Genomic DNA, 14,959 nt, shown 5'->3' with positions numbered 1-14,959 from the left:
CCCAGGCCCAGACACCTTGCTTGGGCCTATAAGCCGATCCACCGTGGATCGGGCGGTCCATGGCTAAGCCTGTGGACCGCGTGGGTGTTTCTCGCAGTTCACGATACTATTCCGTAGACCAGAGTACGGTCAGAGGGTGTGGGTTGATCTGGTTCTCGATCCAACGGTCCAGGGTCTTACTTGGATTTGATTAGGACTCTTAAACCTAATCTAATTGAGTTTTAGCCTTTTAAAAGGGCTGTGACGCATAGAGGAAAAGGTGTGGTTCGATTTTTTTGTTGAGGGCACCGTGCGGAACCCGAGAAGAGAAAAAAAAAAGAAATGCGCGAGTCGCTGAGAGAGAAGGAGCAGGGCTCCTGGACAGCGGACGCCAGGCACTTCAAAGGTTCAGGCGGGTCTTCCAAGAGAGAGAGAGCTTTTGAGAGGAGAACTTCTAAAGAGAGAGAATTGTGTGTGCAAGGGTTGAGGGTAAATCTCCTCTTGTAAAATTTTTTTTTCATAGTGAAGTTTGCATGCCCCGTGGAGGCGAGCCCTTTTGTGGCTGATCCACGTATTTTGATTGTTTTGTTTTGTTTCTTTTTTCTTCTGCTGCATCGCGTGGTACTGAAAGGGTATTGGGAGGTGGTATCCTGGTTAGACATCCACCCAACAAGTGGTATCAGAGCAAAACGGTACAAGGACGTAGATTGCAGCGGTAGTGAGCAAGACTGAAGATGGAGAAGACAGGAACAATCAAGATGGAGATCAACAAGTTCGATGGTAAGAGCAATTTCTCCTTGTGGCAGGCAAGGGTGAAGGACGTGCTCATCAACAGGGGTTGATCGATGCTCTCTTGTGCGATGAGAATCCGACCACCAAGGAGGTGTGGGATTGGAAACGGCTATAGATGCAGGCGGTGAGTACCATCCGCATGTACCTGACGGATGAAGTGGTGATCCATGTGCTGAGCGAGACTTTTCCGACTGTGCTGTGGTCGAAGCTCGAGGAGTTGTATATGGCGAAGTCTCTCACCAACACTCTTTTTCTCTAGAGGCAGTTCTACCAACTGCGGATGACTGAGGGATAGAGCGTACAAGAGCATCTAAGCCACTTCCAGAAGATCCTCACCGACCTCCTCAGCATTGGCGAGAATATTGAGGAGAAGACCAGGACGCTGGTTTTGCTGGCGTCGTTTCCCCTTCGTACGAGTCCTTAGTGACTGCATCATCAAGATGGACGAGATCACCGCAGTGATACTCCAGAATGAGGTTCTCAGGAGGGAGAACCCAGCTTCGAGCTCAGGTGGTGGTAGCTCAACTTTGATGGCTTGTAGAGGAGCAAGAGGCGGTAGACGGAGCGACAGGAGATCATAACGAGGGCGGTTCAAGTCCAGGAGGACTTGAGCAAAACCAGGTGTTACCAGTGTGAAGAGTTTGGGCATCTAGCCAGAGATTGCCCTCAACTCAAAAATCGAACGGTGGCTGCTGTAGCGACGACCGGCAGCGATTCAGATGGAGATGTCTTGGAGATATCTGATGAGGTATCTACTTCTTCCCAGCGTGAATATTAGATTCTGCATGCCCCTACATGTATGTTGCAGAGAGGAGCAGTTTGACTCCCTGGAGAACAGTGAGGGCACTGTATATCTGCGAATGATCGAGCTGTGCGATCAGAGGCATTGGGACGGTCAACTGGAAGATACATGACGTGCAGTGAGGAGATTGGGGAGGTCCGATACATATCCGATTTCAGGCGAATCTTATCTCACTTAGCAGACTGAATTCGAGAGGCTATAGGACGTAGCTGGTGGAGGAATCCTGAGGGTGCTATGCGGTAATAGGATTGTACTGGAGGGGAAGAAGGGGAGCAGAGGAATTATTACCTGGTGGGGAGTCCAGTGCGAGGTGGAGCTTCGGGGAGCCAGGTGGAGCTCCAGGAGGGGATCGGGCACGAGACAGGAGACTTGGGAGGACGAGAGGCAACGTCGCAAGGTGAGATTCCTATTGCCGCAGGACGATGCCCCGAGCAGGTCTCATTCAAGAGGAGCACAACATATGACAGAGATGTGATCGAGCAGCCTGGCTCGACTCCCATGTTTGCCCATCCATAATCAGTAAGTGATTGCCCCAAGGCATGGGGCAAGGAGATCCAGAAGCTCTCGAGTTTGGAGGAGGTCGAATATCGAGTCGAGGTGGAGATTGTTAGGATTTGACGCCTTGAGATTCAGTCCATATTGAGCCACAGTGAGGTTCGCGGTAAAAAACGAGTCCAATGAGACTAAGATCACCCCAAACGGAGCTCGGATGGAGGAGATACGAACTTTTGAAGTCGGCATGAGATTCAAGGCGGTGGAGGACCACCGGCGGCCGGCGGAGTGGCGGCGGCATGGCCGCAGGCGTGGCACCGGCCCAGGCGGGCCAATGCACGGGACGCGCGACCCAGACGCGTGGCCCAGGCGGGCAGGCGCCCAGCCGGGCGTGTGGCCCTGGCGGGCGCCGGCCCAACCCATGTGCGGCCAGGCCCTGCGCGCGGGCCTGCCCAGGCCCAAGCGCTTGCCTGGCCTGTACCCCAGTCCATCATGGATCGGGTGGTCCACGGCTAGGCCTGTGGACTGCGTGGTATTTTCCATACGTTTCTCACGGTCTACGATACTATTTCATGGACCGGAGTGCGATCGGAGGGCGTGGGTTGACCTGATTCTCGATCCAACGGTCCAGGCCTTAATTGGGTTTGATTAGGACTCTTAAACCTAATCTAATTGAGTTTAGCCCTTTAAAAGGGCTGTGACGCATGAGGAAAAGGTGTGGTTCGATTTTTTGCTGAGGGCGCCGTGCGAAACCCGAGAAGAGAAAAAAAAAAGGCGTGAGCCGCTAAGAGAGAAAGAGCAGGGCTCTTGGACAGTAGACGCCAGACACTTCGGGTTCAAGGGGGTCTTTCAAGAGAGAGAGAGCTTTTGAGAGGGAACTTCTAGAGAGAAAAAATTGGGTGTACAAAGTTCAGATGAGATCTCTTTTATAAAATTTTCTTTTTCATAGTGAAGTTTGTTGTCCCGTAGAGATGAGTTCTTTTGTGGCTGATCCATATATTTTAATTATTTTATTTTATTTTATTTTATTTTTTATTGTATGTGTGGTACTAAAAATTTTTGAAAGATGGTGTCCTGATCAGACATCCACCCAAAAAGCCAAACCTTGGAATCAATGCTGGTCTCGTTTTCTTCTAGAAAAGGATCCTCTCGCCAAGCATCCGTGATGCCAGGCTGCATGCGCCTCTGCACTTCGCTGCAACCTGCCCTCCGCCGTCTACAACTGCCAACCCACTGCAGCAGGCAACGCAACTCAAGATCAATCCTTTGTTCCGACGAACCCGACATTGCTACATCCTACACTGCAAAATGGTGTACGCCTTCTCTCTCCATCTAGGATCTCTGAGGAAAGAGACACCAAATCTTGTCGTGCTCTCCGCACGTCTCGTTCCTCCATCCCATCCAGCTGGTGGTGGTGCCGTGCCTCGGATCTCAAGTTTGATGCGGTGGATTGTGGACAAACTCAAAATTTTCTCTCCTTATCACATCTAAGCTACGCAGACGTCCTCAAAGGAGCTGGAGATCACCTCGACTTGCGGAGCGGCGCATGCAAAGCAGGCCATCATGAAAATCTCCTCCGCACCAACGGGAGCTACCACTCTACCTCCTTTCCCCGATTCCAAAATCCTTCTCGGATCTTGGCCAAGTCCTTTAAAAGGGGGGTCTGCTTCCACTGTGGGAGCTCAGACCACTGAAAGTCTGAATGTAGAAATCCAGTCAAGTATTTTCTTTGCCACAGATTCAGACATTTAGTAAGATCCTGCAGGTTTAACCACTGCATTCCACAATGTCCCTTCCCTTTTGGTATAACAAAATCTGGCTTTAAAGTGCAGACACGCCGTAGCCCTTCACCATCTACTCCAAGCTTTCATTCCATCAAAAAGGTCTTTCTTCCTCTTTCCTGTGAATTGAAAGATGTCAATCTCTTCCTTAGACGAGGGGCATATGTCCAAGCTTTTGGGAGGCCGATCGAGACCGATGATGTATCCTCAACTCTGGCCTGCAAAGCCAACCATCCTAGGTCTTGGATTGCCAAAAGTCTATCCCAGAACGTCTTCTATGTTTCATGTCTAGATTTTGAGACTATGCAAAACCTTATGGCTCTTGGTCCATACGTGGAGAAGGATGCACTTTGCTCATCAGCCACTGAGATCGCTTCCGGGATGTTATTCAGCATAGGTTGAAGTACAAGGTCCATGCCTCTCTTATTAATCTTCCTTTACAGTATTGGATGGCAGATGCTGTAGCACGATCATCTTTAGATTCGATGTCCCGTTTCAAGCCAGCAAAGCTAGTCTCCGTTGGGAGATCTAACTAGTTTCGATATCTGCTTCTACTGTGAGAAATTTGAGCATGTTTCAGAGGTCATCAAGGTAAATGTTGGTCAGCACATTTTTAATGTTTCTTTTGTTGTTAAGTTTGTTTCAGAGCAGGAATCTATCTTCGATGAGTCTGAAATGAGATTCAATCCGGATGATGATGAGAACGAAGGGTGGGAGTTTTGGCTAAATAATGATGGCCGATCCCCTCAAGACGACCCCAGGCATTCACAACAGAACTGAGAGGATAATGATAATGACACTCCAATGTCTCCTATCAATTTTGATAGGAGAGGCCGAGAGCTATCCCCAACACTACAACTTTCTAACTCTATGATCACAAGGTGGTCAAGCAAACCCGGCTCATTGGACCAACTCACTTAGGACTATTACAGCAACTGAACTCGACTACCTTTGCAATTTCCCTAGAGACACTAAACTGCATAACGACCTCACTACTTTTTCTAAACAAGCCTATGGTTCCCTCCAAGTTGATTCCCCCAGCTCAAATTTCAAACTCCCTAACAATAGACCACACTCTGAATCTAATAGAAGACAAGACAATATTGCGTGCAAAAGTTGACAAGGTAATCAAGGAAATCCCAGATTTTTCGGTTGCATTGGTTTATGTCAAAAGTGTGTTTGAAAACATCCTGTCTGTGCTCCCACTTGCACCTCCACTTGCAACGGCTATTATCAACAAGTTACACAAGACAAAGTTTGGGAAAGACAAGCATACGAACAGGAAAGCCAAGCACTATGACAACCAAGAGAAGCGCAAGACTGAGAGAAAAAAGGTCAAAATGCTTGGTCTACAGGAGGTATCGTTACGTCCAGAGGATATCTTTACTATTAACACCCTCACAGCAAATGATATCATGAACCTAGGCTTGAAATGTGGGCTCATCTTTCCCCAAATGATGATTAAGCTATTCAGAAGCTCAAGCAGCTCGAGCTTGCAAGATGCAAGTTCACTGCTAACAAGGTTGTAGGCTAAGAGCATCTCATCTCGTTTTTGGGCAGGAAGTGTTTTTCAAGCTGAAAGATGAACAAAAATGAACTTCGCTTTCTTATTTTGGGGTTGGTATCAAGAAGTGTTCAGATCTTTGTCCTTATGTTTTGTGACACCAATAGGTGTAATCTCAGATCTCAATTCAGTCAGCCTTGTACTTCATTAGTCATCAGCAATATGAAACTAGCTATGTTTCATTATTTTTTGAACTTCCTGAGGATTTCTTTTCATTTATCTGATGGCATTAATCTACTGGAATATTCATGGTTTGGGCACCATGGAGAAATGCGATTATCGAAATGCATGATTGCTTGCCTATAAGAACTAAAGTTAGCAAAGTTACCGATAGATTTCTTTCTTCAGTCTGTGGCTATCAACTAAGCATCAGAAGTGTGGCGGCCCCGATTGAAACTTCTGGAGGTCTTCTCACATGTTGGAACTCTAGCTACATTAGAGGGTCAACAAAGTGGCAAGGACATTTCTCCCTCACCACAATACATCATCTTATTGCTTCTCCTACAATCGAGTGGATGCTGACAAATGTTTATGGTCCAACTAACGAAAATCTAAAGGATGAATTTTTGGTAGAACTGTATCAATTAGAAACAATTGGTCGGCCTGTGGATTATTGTAGGAACTTCAACTTTATCAAATACCCCTTGGACACAACAGGAAACAAGACACAATCCCCATATCTTCAGATTTCAACACCTTCATAGACTCTTTGATGCTAATAGAAATCAATCCGATCAACCTCAACTTCACCTGGTCGAATCACCGAGACATCCCCACATTATCAAAACTTGATCAATGCATTGTCTCCCTTGAATGGCTCGCTCTTTTCCCTAATGCCATTCTCACACCACTGGCTAAGACCACCTTTGGCCACATAGCAATCAAACTTGCATTCAAGCAAAATTTTTGGAGGAAAAAAAGATTCCACTTCGAAGATTTTTGGTTCACCATCCCTGGCTTTGACGACATGGTAAAACAATGGTGGAACCCATCCATAGAAATCAAGATGCAGCTTTAAACCTGGTTATTAAATTGAGGTTGCTTAGAGCTAAACTAAAAAAGTGGAATCGAATAGCAAATGGAAACATCATCAAAAAAAAAGGATGAGATCAGGAATCAAATTCTGCATCTCGATATTATGAAGGACAGCAACCAGCTCTCAACTGATGAGAAGAGCCAAAGAGAGAAGCTTAAGTTAGAATTGGACCAGGTTCTTCTTCAAGAAGAGATCATTTGGAAGCAGAGATCCAGAGCAAATTGGTTAAAATATGGGGACAAAAAACTAAATTTTTTTATATTACAGCAAGTGCTAGAAAAAGAAAAAATATTGTTGCCTGGATTGAGGATCAAGAGAGGATCATTGACAATCAACATCAAATCAAGAAAACCTTTTTGAAATATTATTCAGCTTACTTGGCACTCAAGAAAAAATTCTTATTCATTTGAACTGAGAAGCATTATATCCAGAACCTTTGAGAACCTAAGCGAACTCGAAGCTCCGTTCTCAGAAATAGAAATTAAAAATGCCCTCTTCAGCTTGGCAAAGGACAAATCTCCAAGACCGAAGGGATTCTCGATCTTATTTTACCAGCACTTTTGGGACATAATTAAGGTGGATCTAATCAGATTTTTTTCAGACATGCACAACAACAAAACAGATCTACACAGATTGAATTACTCCTACACTACCTTGGTCCTCAAGAAATCAGAATGCAAACAAGTGACTATAGACTTATTAGTTTAGTGCACGGAGTTCTCAAAATTTTCACCAAAACCCTAGCAAACAGATTGTCAAAATTTTTGGATCGTCTTGTGAAGGACTCTCAAGCAGCTTTCATTAGGGGTCATAAATTATAGATTATTACCTAACCGCGATGGAAATCATCTCTCACTGCTGCAAAACAAATCAGAAAGGTTTAGTCCTGAAGATTGATTTCGAAAAGGCATTTGACAACGTCAACTAGTCTCTTCTACACTCCCTGCTAAAATTCAGAGGATTCGATCCGAAGTGGACTTCTTGGATTGAAAAACTTTTGAATTCAAGTAAGATGGCTCTCCTCATAAATGGGGAACTGACACATTGAATTCAAATAAGAAGAAGGCTACGTCAGGGTGATCCGCTATCCCCCATGCTCTTCATATTAGCTGCAGACGTCCTTAGCCGACTTATTCATCTCACGGCTTCAAATAATCTCATCTCTGGGATCGGATCAAATGAAATAACCAAAACAATTCTGAGCATTCAGTATGCTGATGACACCCTCCTCTTGTGCAACGTAAGCCGACAATATGCCTCCACCCTGAAGTAATTCTTTATTCATTGGAGCTTGCATCAGGGTTAAATATCAACTTCAAAAAGAACAACCTTTACACCCTGGGAATTTCAAAAAGAGAAAGTGATATTTTTGCACAAATTATTGATTGTAAACTATCAACATTACCCACATCTACTTGGGACTTCCACTCATCCACTGCAAACCAACTGTAAGCTACTGAAAATTTCTTGAAGAAAAGATTGAGAGGAGACTATTTGCTTGGAAAGGTAAAGTCCTATCTTTAGGCGGTTGACTAACCCTTGTTAACCATGTCCTCAGCAATATACCAATCTATTGGATGTCTTCTTTGTTGATCCCTCAAGAAGTCATCGACAAAATAGACAGAAAAAAGAGGAGCCTTCTTGTGGAGGGGAGAGGACCACTGCAAAGGTATACACTGTGTTGGAAACAGGTGTGCAAATCTTAAGCTTCTGAATATGTGTTTGTTGCAAAAATGATGGTGGAGATTTTACCAAGAATACAACGTGACATGGAGGATACTCGTTTAAAACCTGCACTATCACAACAGACTGCCAATCCAAACGGAAGGAAGGGTTTCGAAATATGCCGAAAAATGTGGTGAAAGCAGGCATGTTCTTCCACCAAAGCATTCATTTTAAACTGGGGAATGGAATCAATATTTCATTTTGGCATGAGCTTGGAAGCATCCAACTGAAATTTAAATTCTCGGTTCTCTTTCATCTGACCTTTATTCAACATCTATCTGTTCACGAACTCAAAAGAATTCGGAACATCGAGATGATTTTCAGGGAAGACATCCCTTTGAACATGGAGGAAACCTTTCAGGATTTTAATAGATGCATTGACAATATAACCCTCTCTGAGACACCAGATAATGCCCATTGGAAATGGAGTGCATGTGGAAAATTCATTCGTCAGAAAATGCTATCAATTCCTCAGCGATGGCGATATCAGGTCATTTTATGCAAAAAAAATCTGGTGCACATCTATTTCGGAAAAAACAAAAATTTTCTCTTGGTTGCTTCTGAATAATAAAATTCTTACTGCAGAGACTCTTCAGAGAAGGAATGTTCGAACCTCTCATGCTTGTCCAATGTGTTGTATTCATCCAAAATCCAGAAGTCATCTTTTTGCCACTTGCTCCAATGATGAATCCATTTGGCGGAGAATCACACAAAAGCTAGGCATTACGGCTACTCCATCTTCGGCCGAATAACTTTGGGAAAGCTGGTGCGATCATCTACCAACAAGAATTTCAAGACAATTCTGGGACATCATTGCCTCAACTACATGTTGGTTGATTTGGAAAGAAAGGAATAGAAGACTATTTAAGTTTGAAGCTCTAACAGCAAATACTCTGTTTTTAAGAATTTATCAAACGCTGACAAGCTAGACTTCTATCACTGAGGGTAAGAACAGATCCAACATTCAAAAAATGGTTCAACAGCTTGTGTAACAACTCTGGAACCAGAAACATTGAAACAGAGATACAAAAGCCACTGTTCCTCTTCCCACTCATTTTACTCCCTGGAAAGCCGCAAAGTCTTTGGTTTACTGAAAACCTGTAAACCTATAAGGTTGTATTGACTTTTAAACCTGAAAACTTGTAAAAGGCACCTGAAAATCTGAAAAACCTGTAAAACTGCAAACCAAAAACTACCTCCTTTTCTGGTTGACCTTGGTCAACCAATTTGCTTTCTTCATTAATAAAAATGAGTGGTAATACCTCCCTATTTTATCAAAAAAAAACACTGCGGTCAAAACATGATTGGATAGTGGGATGTTCTGAGAAATTGGGATACCTTCATCTCATTGGATTTAAAATATTGATGGATAGCAAAAACATGAAGCACAACATCTAGTTATCAGAGAATTTTGTTGGGCTCTAATCAACCAACTAAAATTTTATTTTCAATTGAGATAAAAAATAGGAAAAGAATGGAAAGTTAATAGAAGAAAGGTTTCAGAGAGATATTGAGAGTTGTTTCATGAACACATGATTATGGAAGTTCTTATATAGGACCAAATATAAAATGCTTTTACATATTTTTAAGATTAAGTGGAAGTTTTGGTAGTGTTCTTTGGAGAATAGCAAAGTTTTAATGTGTAGCATTACTTAACAAGAAGATGTGTCCTAGGAACAATGGGATTATTGGTGGTTTGAGAAAAGAAAGACTTTTGTTTCACGTGTTTCATCCCTTTATTAGTAATTAGCTGTTATGGTATTGAAGCGACAATGAAGTCATGGGCAAAAATATCTGGTTGGAGCCTGCGCTTTATCTCTTTGATTGTAAATAGTTTGTGATTGATAGGAAAATATATAGCATATATAGAGTCTGGTCATTAGAAATTTAACCTCATAAAATTTGGCTCGAATCATCCAACCAGAATTTTTTCCATCAGGATAAAAAAAGGAAAAAAAGATGGAAACGAAAGATCGATTTTTAGAGAGAAAGAGCGACCTAATGAATTACCCTATGTTCTTGATAGAATAAAATCTTGTCACTAGAAATATACTCACCACCTTGATCACGTCTAAATCTTGAGTATTTTCTTGGTTTGGATGTTTTGGCTCCAAATATCTTGAACCTATCTAAGATTTCATCTTTAAATTTGATCAAATATGTGAAACAATACTGGAAGAATTCATGTCTAAGTGTAACAAAGTAGAGGTTACACTTCCCCTAGTCAGTGACTTAGTAGATCGAGTCATACAAGCGCTGTAAACAAGATCAAGAAGATTTATATTTCTTTGCATAGAGTCAAATAATTTTCGAGTACTCTTAACCTGTACATAGATTTCATATTTAGATTTTTGACCAAGATGTATCTCAAGAATAAGATCTATGTTTGTTATGTGATGTATTCAATCAAAATTCAAATGATCATGTCTACTTTTCCAAATTTAAGAAAATTAGAGATAAATAACAATAGAAGAATTTTACTGATATTTCTAGAAAGTATACTTAATTTTACAAACACAAGGATACAAAGTCTTTCCCTTCTAACTTGTTACTATGCGTAATTACAAGTTTATTAGATTTTAAATCAATATCGTAATTTGGGTTAATAGAAAAAATCTATTGATTAGGTTCCTCCTATGGTTGGTACATGTAGCATTTCATGAAGGATCATGGTTTCACTATGTCAGCTTCGGGTGCACTCATCATTTTCCTGGTACTTTTGCTGCAAAGTTAGTCTAAAGTAATATCACCTCCTAAACAATTCTTGAAAGGAGACAAATCGAGAGCACTCAAAACACACATCAACATTAGCTGTCGAATTGAACCGGCAATCATAAGATGAATTGGTGCAGTTTCCTAAAAAAACTAGAGTATCTAATAGGAAAGAGGTCTGGTACTACTTTCAACCATATCCATTTGATGTTTGGGTGTACTGGTACCTTTTCTCCATGGTCTAATTTTCTTGGGTAACAATCCTTTGCCATGTGGTTGCTTTGCCCTCACATGAAGTGAAAAAGCTTCTTGTTCTTCAAACTCCAACTCAAATATAGAGTCAGTTTTGTTTTAGCCAATTTTGATTCATTTTGAGGAGATTTGGAGGAAGGATTCTGGTTTGGTTGATTTTCGAAGTTTTCTTCTCGAAGTATTTTATCGGGTTTTGAACTTATTTTGATTTGAGAATCTAGGTTGGGATCCAATTAGGTTGATCTTGGGTCTAGACTCCTACCTATGCTTAAGCATAGTTGGTATTCTTGCTCTATCATAATAGAATTATTAATAACTTCCATCAAGGTTAAGTCACCTGCTTATGTCTTGGCAGGTAGCTCTCATAAGAATTTAGACCAAGATTGAGGAAGAGTTAATTATGAGTTGAGCGTTATAGCTCTCAATAAATCTACATCCACTCAACTAACCTTTACAAAGAAGATCTTGGAAGTTATGAATATGCATATTAGTGGATTTTGGAATCTACTATAACCTACTTTCCAAACTTGGATATGGTGAATCGATCTAACCCAACATCATCCATCCAATAGCTAGCCTACAAAGCATCCCAAATTTCCTTTGCAGTCTTGGTGGGAGCATAGATACCATAAAGTGAATTAGATAAAGCACTAGAATCCGATTGTAACAATGAAAGTCAACTTTCTAAGGGCTAGATTGAGAACCAGAAGCAGCAGTTTGTTGGGTCTAGGTTTAATTGTTGATTGAGAACTAGGTAAGGACAATGTGTAGAATTGTGCTATATAATTTGCCGAAATCAGATCAAGAGTGGCTAGCTAGTCTCATATTTGGCTTTGCCATATCCTGATGAAATATTCATCAAACTTCATGGGTCTTGAAAGTGTACATTGTGTTCCCAAAAGATACTATCTTATGATAAGGTGTTGTTTAATGATGTTCTGTACACATAAAGTTCACAATATTTATTTCAAATTAGTTGTATTATTTAAATAATGTCTTCCAAAATTAAAATAGTATGGAAGAAGTTTTAAATGCAAAATTTAATGCAATAAAATGTACCAATTAACAAGATAGCTAAAAAAATTGCAAGTATTGCAAAACAAAAGCGCATAAACAGCATCTTCAATGAGAGCACTAAAACTCTAACTAGTACAAGATAAAGTAGCAATTAATTTCTTAGATGCACTTTAATATATAGGTTTCAAAATTTTGAAAGGGAATAATAATGATTTTGGACCATAATAAAGTGTATTAATGAGGTTTTGTGCACTAAATATATTTTTAATATTCTATTATAGATTTCAAAAATGATTTGATAGTCAAATTAATTAAAACTATATTTCTGTGCTGTTTTCATTGCAGCTAAAATAAATGATTTAATTAAGAAAACTTGCAGAGATTTCTATGTAGTTCTAGAGCAATAGAATCAAAGGATTTAATTTAGAAAAATGATCTCAAGTTTTTTGCAAGATTATCAGAGTAGGAGATTTAAAGGACATTTTTTTTTTAAAGATTTGAGTTTATTTTTGTTATAAAGTTTTCAAAACAGCTGATTGAGAGAATTTTGATTTTTTCAAAACTATTTCCTACATAGATTTTATAATTTTTGGACAATTTTAAGAGCAATAGAATTTGATTAAAACAAGTTTAAAAGTTTCTATATATGCAAATAATTTCAAGAAACAACACAATTATGGTTCCTAAATTTTTTTTTGATAGTGCAATGTGGGAAAAATTTTAATACACATTCTAGTATAAAAGGAAAGAACTACTCAAGAATCTTTTTATGCTTAAAATAGAAATACCACAGTCAAAACTGCCTTTTGTACAGATTTTAGATAATCGAAAAATATAGAAAATCATCAGCAATGCTATTTCAGAATTTATAAAATCTAGCTATAAATTCTACAACAAAAATAAGACATGGAAATATTAGCAAACTAGAAATTCATTTTTAGACTATATTTTTGTTGGTGCAAAAATCCGCTTGCACTGGAGAAGCTGGAGTCGGGGAAGTCGCGGTCGCCGCCGGGACCTACAAGGGAAGTCTAAACCGGAGGTGGGGTTGCTCCGGCAAGACTCTCCGACGCTCAAGTCAGTTCTCTGCCTCAACAAGAATGGAGTGCTCGAACGGAGAATTTAGCAGAGTTTTGAGATAAGAAATGAGCTTATAGAATAACGTATCTGGGTCCCCCTTTTTATAGGCGGAGGAGGTAACGGATTGATGGCGACGTTTGTAACCGCCTGGTAGTGGGCTGCCCAGGGTCAGGCGGAATTTGCTGCGAAGAGTAGTGGAGTAGACCCGTGGCCATCACTGGGGCGTGCCACGTGGAATCTACCGTGGGAAGTGGGGCGGCGTGTGCTGTCGCGTCTTGGCAGCGGATGGGAGAATCGTGCGGTATCCATTGCAGGAGGTGGAGCAGGATCGTGGCCTGCCAGGTAGTAATGGAGCCGCGTGGGATCCGTCGTAGGGAGCGGAGCAGTGTTGCGACCGTTACTGCGGCCTGTCAGGGAGTGATGGAGCTGCGCGGAATCCGCCGCAGGAAGTGGAGCAGGATCGTGGCCGTGATTGTGGCCTGGGAGCGCAGATCTGCTGGCTGAAGTTCGGCAGCGGTCGGAGTCTGGCCCCCGTAGGGGTCCGAGCAGAGTCCTCCTTGCGGTTGGGGTCGTGGGTGGAGCCCGGCTCCCGTGGGAGTCCGGGTGGAATCCCCTGCAATCAAAATCAGATGCAAAGTCCGGCTCTCGTAGGAGCCCGGACAAGGCTTACCGACAGCTGAGGTTGAGGACGGAGCCCGGCTCCCGTAGGAGTCCGGGCGGAGTCAACTTGAGGTCGGAGTTGTCGGTGGAGTCCAGCTCCCGTAGGAGTCCGGACGAAGTCTGTCTACAGCCGTTGGAGTCGAGGACGAAGCCCGGCTCCCGTAGGAGTTCGGGCGGAGTCTTCTTGATTGAAAGGCGAAGTCCGGCTCCCGTAGGAGTCCGGACGGGGCTTACTAGCAGTTGATGTTGAGGACGGAGCCCGGCTCCCGTGGGAGTCCGGGCGGAGTCAACTTGAGGTTGGAGTTGTCGGCGGAGTCCGGCTCCCGTAGGAGTCCGGACGAAGTCTGTCTGCAGCCGTTGGAGTCGAGGACGAAGCCCGGCTCCCGTAGGAGTCCGGGCGGAGTCTTCCTGCAATCAAAGTTAAAGGCGAAGTCCGGCTCCCGTAGGAGTCCGGATGGGGCTTACCGGTAGTTGATGTTGAGGACGGAGCCCGGCTCCCGTAGGAGTCCAGGCGGAGTCAACTTGAGGTCGGAGTTGTCGGCGGAGTCTGGCTCCCGTAGGAGTCCGGACGAAGTCTGTCTGCAGCCGTTGGAGTCGAGGACGAAGCCCGACTCCCGTAGGAGTCCGGGCGGAGTCTTCTTGATTGAAAGGCGAAGTCCGGCTCCCGTAGGAGTCCGGACGGGGCTTACCAGCAGTTGATGTTGAGGACGGAGCCCGGCTCCCGTAGGAGTCCGGGCAGAGTCAACTTGAGGTCGGAGTTGTCGGCGGAGTCCGGCTCCCGTAGGAGTCCGGACGAAGTCTGTCTGCAGCCGTTGGAGTCGAGGACGAAGCCCGGCTCCCGTAGGAGTCCGGGCGGAGTCTTCTTGATTGAAAGGCGAAGTCCGGCTCCCGTAGGAGTCCGGACGGGTCTTACCGGCAGTTGATGTTGAGGACGGAACCCGGCTCCCGTAGGAGTCCGGGCGGAGTCAACTTGAGGTCGGAGTTGTCGGCGGAGTCCGGCTCCCGTAGGAGTCCGGACGAAGTCTGTCTGGCAGCCGTTGGAGTCGAGGACGAAGCCCGGCTCCCGT

Source organism: Elaeis guineensis, chromosome 4 (genome assembly GCF_000442705.2).
Source record: "Elaeis guineensis isolate ETL-2024a chromosome 4, EG11, whole genome shotgun sequence".
NCBI lineage: Eukaryota > Viridiplantae > Streptophyta > Magnoliopsida > Arecales > Arecaceae > Elaeis > Elaeis guineensis.
Note: the sequence above shows the minus strand (reverse complement) of the source record.